This window comes from Oncorhynchus mykiss, chromosome 1, assembly GCF_013265735.2.
Source record: "Oncorhynchus mykiss isolate Arlee chromosome 1, USDA_OmykA_1.1, whole genome shotgun sequence".
In the NCBI taxonomy this organism is placed as follows: domain Eukaryota; kingdom Metazoa; phylum Chordata; class Actinopteri; order Salmoniformes; family Salmonidae; genus Oncorhynchus; species Oncorhynchus mykiss.
The window spans coordinates 17,620,800-17,628,626 of NC_048565.1; positions in this window are offsets into that span (position 1 = coordinate 17,620,800).

Consider the following 7,827-nt stretch of genomic DNA (forward strand, 5'->3'; position numbering starts at 1 on the left):
ACCTCTAGTCATGTATCTTCTATATTGTTGTACATTAATATTAGTTTGACAATTAGGGGGTTCAGTCTAGTGTTGTGCTTACCATTTTCTTTCATATTTATCTACAGTAATTGGTAGTTTTAAGTACTTATTTTCCCTATGTTTTATTTTCCACAGTATTTAACAGTGGTACACAATTGGAGTGAGAGAGAATCTCTTTATATCGTTAATATCAACCATAAAGGAAAAGGGCAGAGTATGAGTGTCATGTTATTAATTGTCCAAAGCAGGGATGGAGAGTGAGCTAGTGATGTAGGCTGCAGTGGGTTTGCTGGTCAATACATATACTGAACATGTAACCACAGTAATGGTGGCCAGTAAATCAAAGAATAAAAATGTAATATTGCCAAATAAACAGAAATTGTAGACCTTTCCAATGTGTCAATAGACACTTAACTTCAATTAAGTATGAACAATTTCACAGTGTTATCTTTCTCTTTATCCCTGGTTGATGTACATTTCAGAGCCTCTTCAGTGTGGATGGGGTATAGCATACAAAGACTGCACTAAAGTTCTGCAAACTAAAGGGGGAAAAAAGGCTGCCTAAATATGATCCCAAATCAGAGACAACGATAGACAGCTGCCTCTGATTGGGAACCATACCAGGCCAAACAAAGAAATAGGAAAACTAGAATGCCCACCCAAAATCACACCCTGACCTAACCAAATAGAGAAATAAAAAGGCTCTTTAAGGTCAGGGCGTGACAGTACCCCACCCCAAAGGTGCGGACTCTGGCCGCAAAACCTGACTCCATGGGGGAGGGTCCGGGTGGTGGCTCCGGTTCGGGACATAGACCCCGCTCCGGAATTATGATTAGTTATAGGCAAATGAATACACAAGCCAAATTGTTATGCTGTTTTCCTTATCACTATAATCTAGTAGTAATTTATTAGTAGAGGTAATTTCCTTTATGCCCCATTCTACACACAGCCTAAATTATAGGCACAGAACCATTTACAGGACAATAATAAAAATAGCATATAGGATCCAACCCTATCACAGAGTGAATAAATGTAGAGCGTTTGAAGACTTTAAGAAATAAATATTAAGTGGCAGTTACATCAGTACGTGCTTAAAGAAAGTCATATCACAAAGATCACAGATGACAGTGCCCACCAAATCTATGACAATAGAGAATGAATTGTAAGCACCAAAGTGTGTTTGTCAAAATAATATCTGCAAAGTGTCAGTTGTTCAAAATAATACATATATTTGCAATAGCAATGTATGACATATGCAGTTGAGGAATATTCCAATATACCAACACGACATGTAGGACGGACATAAGACATTCCCACATACAGTAGTTTTTCATTTTTTTATTTCACCTTTATTCAACCAGGTAAGCCAGTTGAGAACAAGTTCTCATTTACAACTGCGACCTGGCCAAGATAAAGCACAGTAGTGTGACACAAACAACACAGAGTTACACATGGGATAAACAAACGTACAGTCAATAACACAACACAGTGTTCGCAAATGACGTAAGATTAGGGAAGTAAGGCAATAAATAGGCCGTAGTGGCAAAATAATTACAATTTCGCATATAAACCCTGAATGTGCAAGTAGAGATACTGTGGTGAAAAGGAGCAAAAAAATAGAAAAAAATGATGGGCTATTTACAGATGGGCTACATACAGGTGCAATGATCTGTAAGCTGCTCTGATAGCTGATGCTTAAAGATAGTGAGGGAGATATGAGTCTCCATCTTCAGTGATTTTTGAAATTCGTTCCAGTCATTGGCAGCAGAGAACTGGAAGGAAAGGTGGCCAAATGAGGAATTGGCTCACTACTATGGTGACCAGTGAGCTGAGATAAGGTGGGGCTTTTCCTAGCAACAACTTATAGATGACCTGGAGCCAGTGGGTTTGGCAACGAATATGAAGCGAGGGCCAGCCAACGAGAGCATACAGGTCGCTGTGTTGGGTAGTATATGGGGCTCTGGTGATAAAAAGGATGGCACTGTGATAGACTGCATCCAATTTGCTGAGTAGAGTGTTGGAGGCTATTTTGTTAATGACATCGCCAAAGTCAAGGATCGGCAGGATAATCATAGGATGCTTTGTTGCGAAATAGGAAGCCGATTCTAGATTTAATTTTGGATTGGAGATGCTTAATATGAGTCTGGAAGGAGAGTTTACAGTCTAACCAAACATCTAGGTATTTGTTGTTGTCCAAATATTCTAAGTCAGAACCGTCCAGAGTAGTGATGCTAGGCGGGTGGGCAGATGCGGGCATCGATCGGTTGAAGAGCTTGCATTTAGTTTTACTTGCATTTAAGAGCAGTTGGGGGCCACGGAAGGAGAGTTGTATGGCATTGAAGCTCGTCTGGAGGTTAGTTAACACAGTGTCCAAAGAAGGGCCAGAACTATACAGAATGGTGTTGTCTGCGTAGAGGTGGATCAGAGAATCATCAGCCCCAAGAGCGACATCATTGATGTATACAGAGAAAATAGTCGGCCCGAGAATTGAACACTGTGGCACCCCCATAGAGACTGGCAGAGGTCTGGACAATAGGCCCTGCCATATGACACACTGAAATCTTTCTGATAAGTACTTGGTGAACCAGGTGAGGCAGTCGGTGATTGCGGTGATTGACAGAGTCGAAAGCCTTGGCCTGGTCGATGGATACGGCTGCACAGTATTATCTTTTGTCGATGCCGATTATGATATCGTTTGGGACCTTGAGCGTGGTTGAGGTGCACCCATGACCAGCTCGGAAACCAGATTGCATAGCGGAGAAGGTACGGTGGGATTCGAAATGGTCGGTGATCTGTTTGTTAACTTGGCTTTCGAAGACCTTTGAAAGGCAGGGTAGGATAGATATAGGTCTGTAACAGTTTGGGTCTAGAGTGTCTCCCCCTTTGAAGAGGAGGATGACCGCATCAGCTTTCCAATCTTTGGGGATCTCAGACAATACGAAAGAGAGGTTGAACAGGCTAGTAATAGGGGTTGCAACAATTGAGGTGATATTTTTAGAAAGAGAGGGTCCAGATTGTCTAGCCCAGCTGATTTGTAGGGGCCCAGATTTTGCAGCTCTTTCAGAACATCAGCTATCACGATTTGGGTGAAGGAGAAATGGGGAGGCTTGGGCAAGTTGCTGTGGGGGGTGCAGAGCTGTTGACCGTTGTAGGGGAAGCCAGGTGGAAAGCAAGGCCAGCCGTAGAAAAATGCTTCTCGATAATCGTAGATTTATCGGTGGTGACAGTGTTTCCTAGCAGTGGGCAGCTGGGAGGAGGTGCCCTTAATCTCCATGGACTTTACAGTGTCCCAGAACTTTTTGGAGTTTGTGCTACAGGATGCAAATTTCTGATAGAAAAAGCTAGCCTTTGCTTTCCTAACTGCCTGTGTATATTGGTTCCTTACTTCCCTGAAAAGTTGCATATCATGGGGGCTATTCGATGCTAATGCAGTGCGCCACAGGATGTTTTGTGCTGGTCAAGGGCAGTCAGGTCTGGAATGAACCAAGGGCTATATCTGTTCTTGGTTCTACATTTTTTGAATGGGGCATGCTTATTTAATATGGTGAGGAAAGCACTTTTAAAGGATAACCAGGCATCCTCTACTGACGGAACAAGGTCAATATCTTTCCAGGTCGATTAGAAAGGCCTGCTCGCTGAAGTGTTTTAGGGAGCGTTTGACTTTGATGAGGGGTGGTCGTTTGACCGCAGACCCATTACGGACGCAGGCAATGAGGCAGTGATCGCTGAATTCCTGGTTGAAGACAGCAGAGGTGTATTTAGAAGACAGGTTGGTCAGGATGATATCTATGAGGGTGCCCATTTCACGGATTTGGGGTTGTACCTGGTAGGTTCCATGATAATTTGGGTAAGATTGAGGGCATCTAAATTGTAGGACGGCCGGGGTGTTAAGCATATCCCAGTTTAGGTCACCTAACAGTACAAACTCTGAAGATAAATGGGGGGCAATTAATTCACATATGGTGTCCAGGGCACAGCTGGGGAATGAGGGGGGTCTGTAACAAGCGGCAACAGTGAGACACTTATTTCTGGAAAGGTGGATTTTTAAAAGTAGAAGCTCAAACTGTTTGGGCACAACCTGGATAGCATGACAGATCTCTGCAGGCTGTCTCTGCAGTAGATTGCAACTCCACCCCCTTTGGCAGTTCTGTCTTGGCGGAAGTGTATACACATACATAGAGGCATTTTTCAGCTATGATTTTACTACTCAGAATCCAGAATGGATATGACAATGGAGCCAGTACAGGATGTAAATACACCCTTACAACAATCTACTTTTTGATCTTGACTTCTTATCTGGTAAACTGCTACTATGTGTCAAGAAAAGAGCCCCAATTAGGGGTTAGTGTACTCCAGTAAAAAAAGGGCTGGTTTCGATTAAAAACTATTGCCCTGTGTCTCCGTTCATAGGGGCATGAGAGACTAGTTAGTGGTAGAATTGAGTTGGCACTTTATTGGCCCAAACACCCATAGACCCACAAGGTTGAGGTTACTCATGGACAGTCATTAGTAATACTTTTTTTGTTGCATTGTGTCTTCTAACTGTCCAAGAATAGGATCCAAAGTGTTAGGAAATATTTGTTGCCATAAATACAAAGGAGGATGTCTCTCCTCATACCTCTTGCACTTTAGTCAGACTGCCAGACTGTGCACCACAGAGCCAATCAGGAGAGAATACATACAGGTCAACGGTGCCAATTGAAAGTCAATGGTGTGTCTGTGCCTTTTGGATTACTCTCTCTTTGCAGAGATCCCCTGTGATTCAAGTCTGCTCTGTGCATGTCTGAAAGTGGCAGAGCCAGCAGCCAAGAGTTTTTCACAGTATGTCATAAAAAACTATTACACTTATGAATGTACAGTGCCTTGCAAAAGTATTCGGCCCCCTTGAACTTTGCGACCTTTTGCCACATTTCAGGCTTCAAACATAAAGATATAAAACTGTATTGTTTTGTAAAGAATCAACAACAAGTGGGACACAATCATGAAGTGGAACGACATTTATTGGATATTTCAAACTTTTTTAACAAATCAAAAACTGAAAAATTGGGCGTGCAAAATTATTCAGCCCCCTTTACTTTCAGTGCAGCAAACTCTCTCCAGAAGTTCAGTGAGGATCTCTGAATGATCCAATGTTGACCTAAATGACTAATGATGATAAATACAATCCACCTGTGTGTAATCAAGTCTCCGTATAAATGCACCTGCACTGTGATAGTCTCAGAGGTCCGTTAAAAGCGCAGAGAGCATCATGAAGAACAAGGAACACACCAGGCAGGTCCGAGATACTGTTGTGAAGAAGTTTAAAGCCTGATTTGGATACAAAAAGATTTCCCAAGCTTTAAACATCCCAAGGAGCACTGTGCAAGCGATAATATTGAAATGGAAGGAGTATCAGACCACTGCAAATCTACCAAGACCTGGCCGTCCCTCTAAACTTTCAGCTCATACAAGGAGAAGACTGATCAGAGATGCAGCCAAGAGGCCCATGATCACCCTGGATGAACTGCAGAGATCTACAGCTGAGGTGGGAGACTCTGTCCATAGGACAACAATCAGTCGTATATTGCACAAATCTGGCCTTTATGGAAGAGTGGCAAGAAGAAAGCCATTTCTTAAAGATATCCATAAAAAGTGTTGTTTAAAGTTTGCCACAAGCCACCTGGGAGACACACCAAACATGTGGAAGAAGGTGCTCTGGTCAGATGAAACCAAAATTGAACTTTTTGGCAACAATGCAAGACGTTATGTTTGGCGTAAAAGCAACACAGCTCATCACCTTGAACACACCATCGCCACTGTCAAACATGGTGGTGGCAGCATCATGGTTTGGGCCTGCTTTTCTTCAGCAGGGACAGGGAAGATGGTTAAAATTGATGGGAAGATGGATGGAGCCAAATACAGGACCATTCTGGAAGAAAACCTGATGGAGTCTGCAAAAGACCTGAGACTGGGACGGAGATTTGTCTTCCAACAAGACAATGATCCAAAACATAAAGCAAAATCTACAATGGAATGGTTCAAAAATAAACATATCCAGGTGTTAGAATGGCCAAGTCAAAGTCCAGACCTAAATCCAATCGAGAATCTGTGGAAAGAACTGAAAACTGCTGTTCACAAATGCTCTCCATCCAACCTCACTGAGCTCGAACTGTTTTGCAAGGAGGAATGGGAAAAAATGTCAGTCTCTCGATGTGCAATACTGATAGACATACCCCAAGCGACTTACAGCTGTAATCGCAGCAAAAGGTGGCGCTACAAAGTATTAACTTAAGGGGGCTGAATAATTTTGCACGCCCAATTTTTCAGTTTTTGATTTGTTAAAAAAGTTTGAAATATCCAATAAATGTCGTTCCACTTCATGATTGTGTCCCACTTGTTGTTGATTCTTCACAAAAAAATACAGTTTTATATCTTTATGTTTGAAGCCTGAAATGTGGCAAAAGGTCGCAAAGTTCAAGGGGGCCGAATACTTTCGCAAGGCACTGTATGTAAAATGCTAATGTGTATTAGGTCCAGTACAATGGAATAACTAAGACCTGAATTTGAATGCAGTGTGTTCCGATTCCTCCTTCTCTTTCTGTCCAGCAAGGTCAACCAAAAACACTTGGCCTGATGGTTCATGCAGATACTGGGGAAGCAATATAGAAATCTATTGATTCCTTAAATTATTTTAGTATTAAATTACCCATATCACAAACCTCATACCTCTCCACAAAAATGAACCTAAATCATTTTTGAAAAAAGGATTTTACTCACAAAAGACATAGGAATTTATTTTCCCAGTTAGAAATAGTAGGCCATGCATCGAATAACTATTTTCATCAGAAAAACGAACCCTCAAATGCAATATTGCATTTTGTAAGTTGTCTGGAGGTGGCTTGTTGTGAATGCACTCAAGTCATTATCAGGTTATGTAAACTGCGTTCTAATACTCAACGTAGAAGGATTTGTCTTAATGTACAGTATATGAAAGTGATGCTATGAAAATAATTATTTCACGTTATCAAGCTCACTGTGACTGACAAATCATTGCCAATTACTGTGATTAAAAAGAGCATATGAAACATTGTTTTTCATGAGGCCTACCTGTGCACCTTCCTTTAAGCACCTCTGTTTGAACACCTCTCCTGTCCTTGATCCAAACCACATACAGCCATGTGAAAGATAGTTATTGCGAGGATGGAACATTTGTTTGACTTTTTAAAAAAAATGTCACACCCATGTAAAATGAAGGCCTGTAAAGCTTACAGATTTACATCTAATAGCATGAGATGACAGTAGACAAACATCAGTGTGCGATATGAAGGTATAGTTAGTGGACATTCTGAACCTTGTTTGAGGTCAGTAGGTCACATGACCAAGGAGCTATTGAAATTGTAAATTTTGAAAAATTCATGTAAAACCATGTGAGATGAAAATGGCCAAACTAAGGGGTGTGCAATGTGTAGGGCCACTGAGTGGACATTCTGAACCTTGTTTGAAGTCACTAGGTCACATGACCAAGGAGCTATTGAAATTTGAATGTAAAAAATGTTTGTATTTTGTTTACACTCCCTAACTAATTCAACTTGGAATACAAAATGCTGCTCACATTTGCACATGTTTATTAGCTTTGGAACGCCAATTAATGTCCAAATCGTGAAAATAATACCTGTGCAATGTTGTGCGCAATTCTTTACAACATCATGACACTTATTTGGAGTCTGTGGCTCAAGTGGTTTGAAAGCTATTGAGGTTTGAAAGCGCGAATATCCGTCGAATATCCAACCTGAAACTGTCTTTACCTCAGTTGATTGGGTTGTCTAA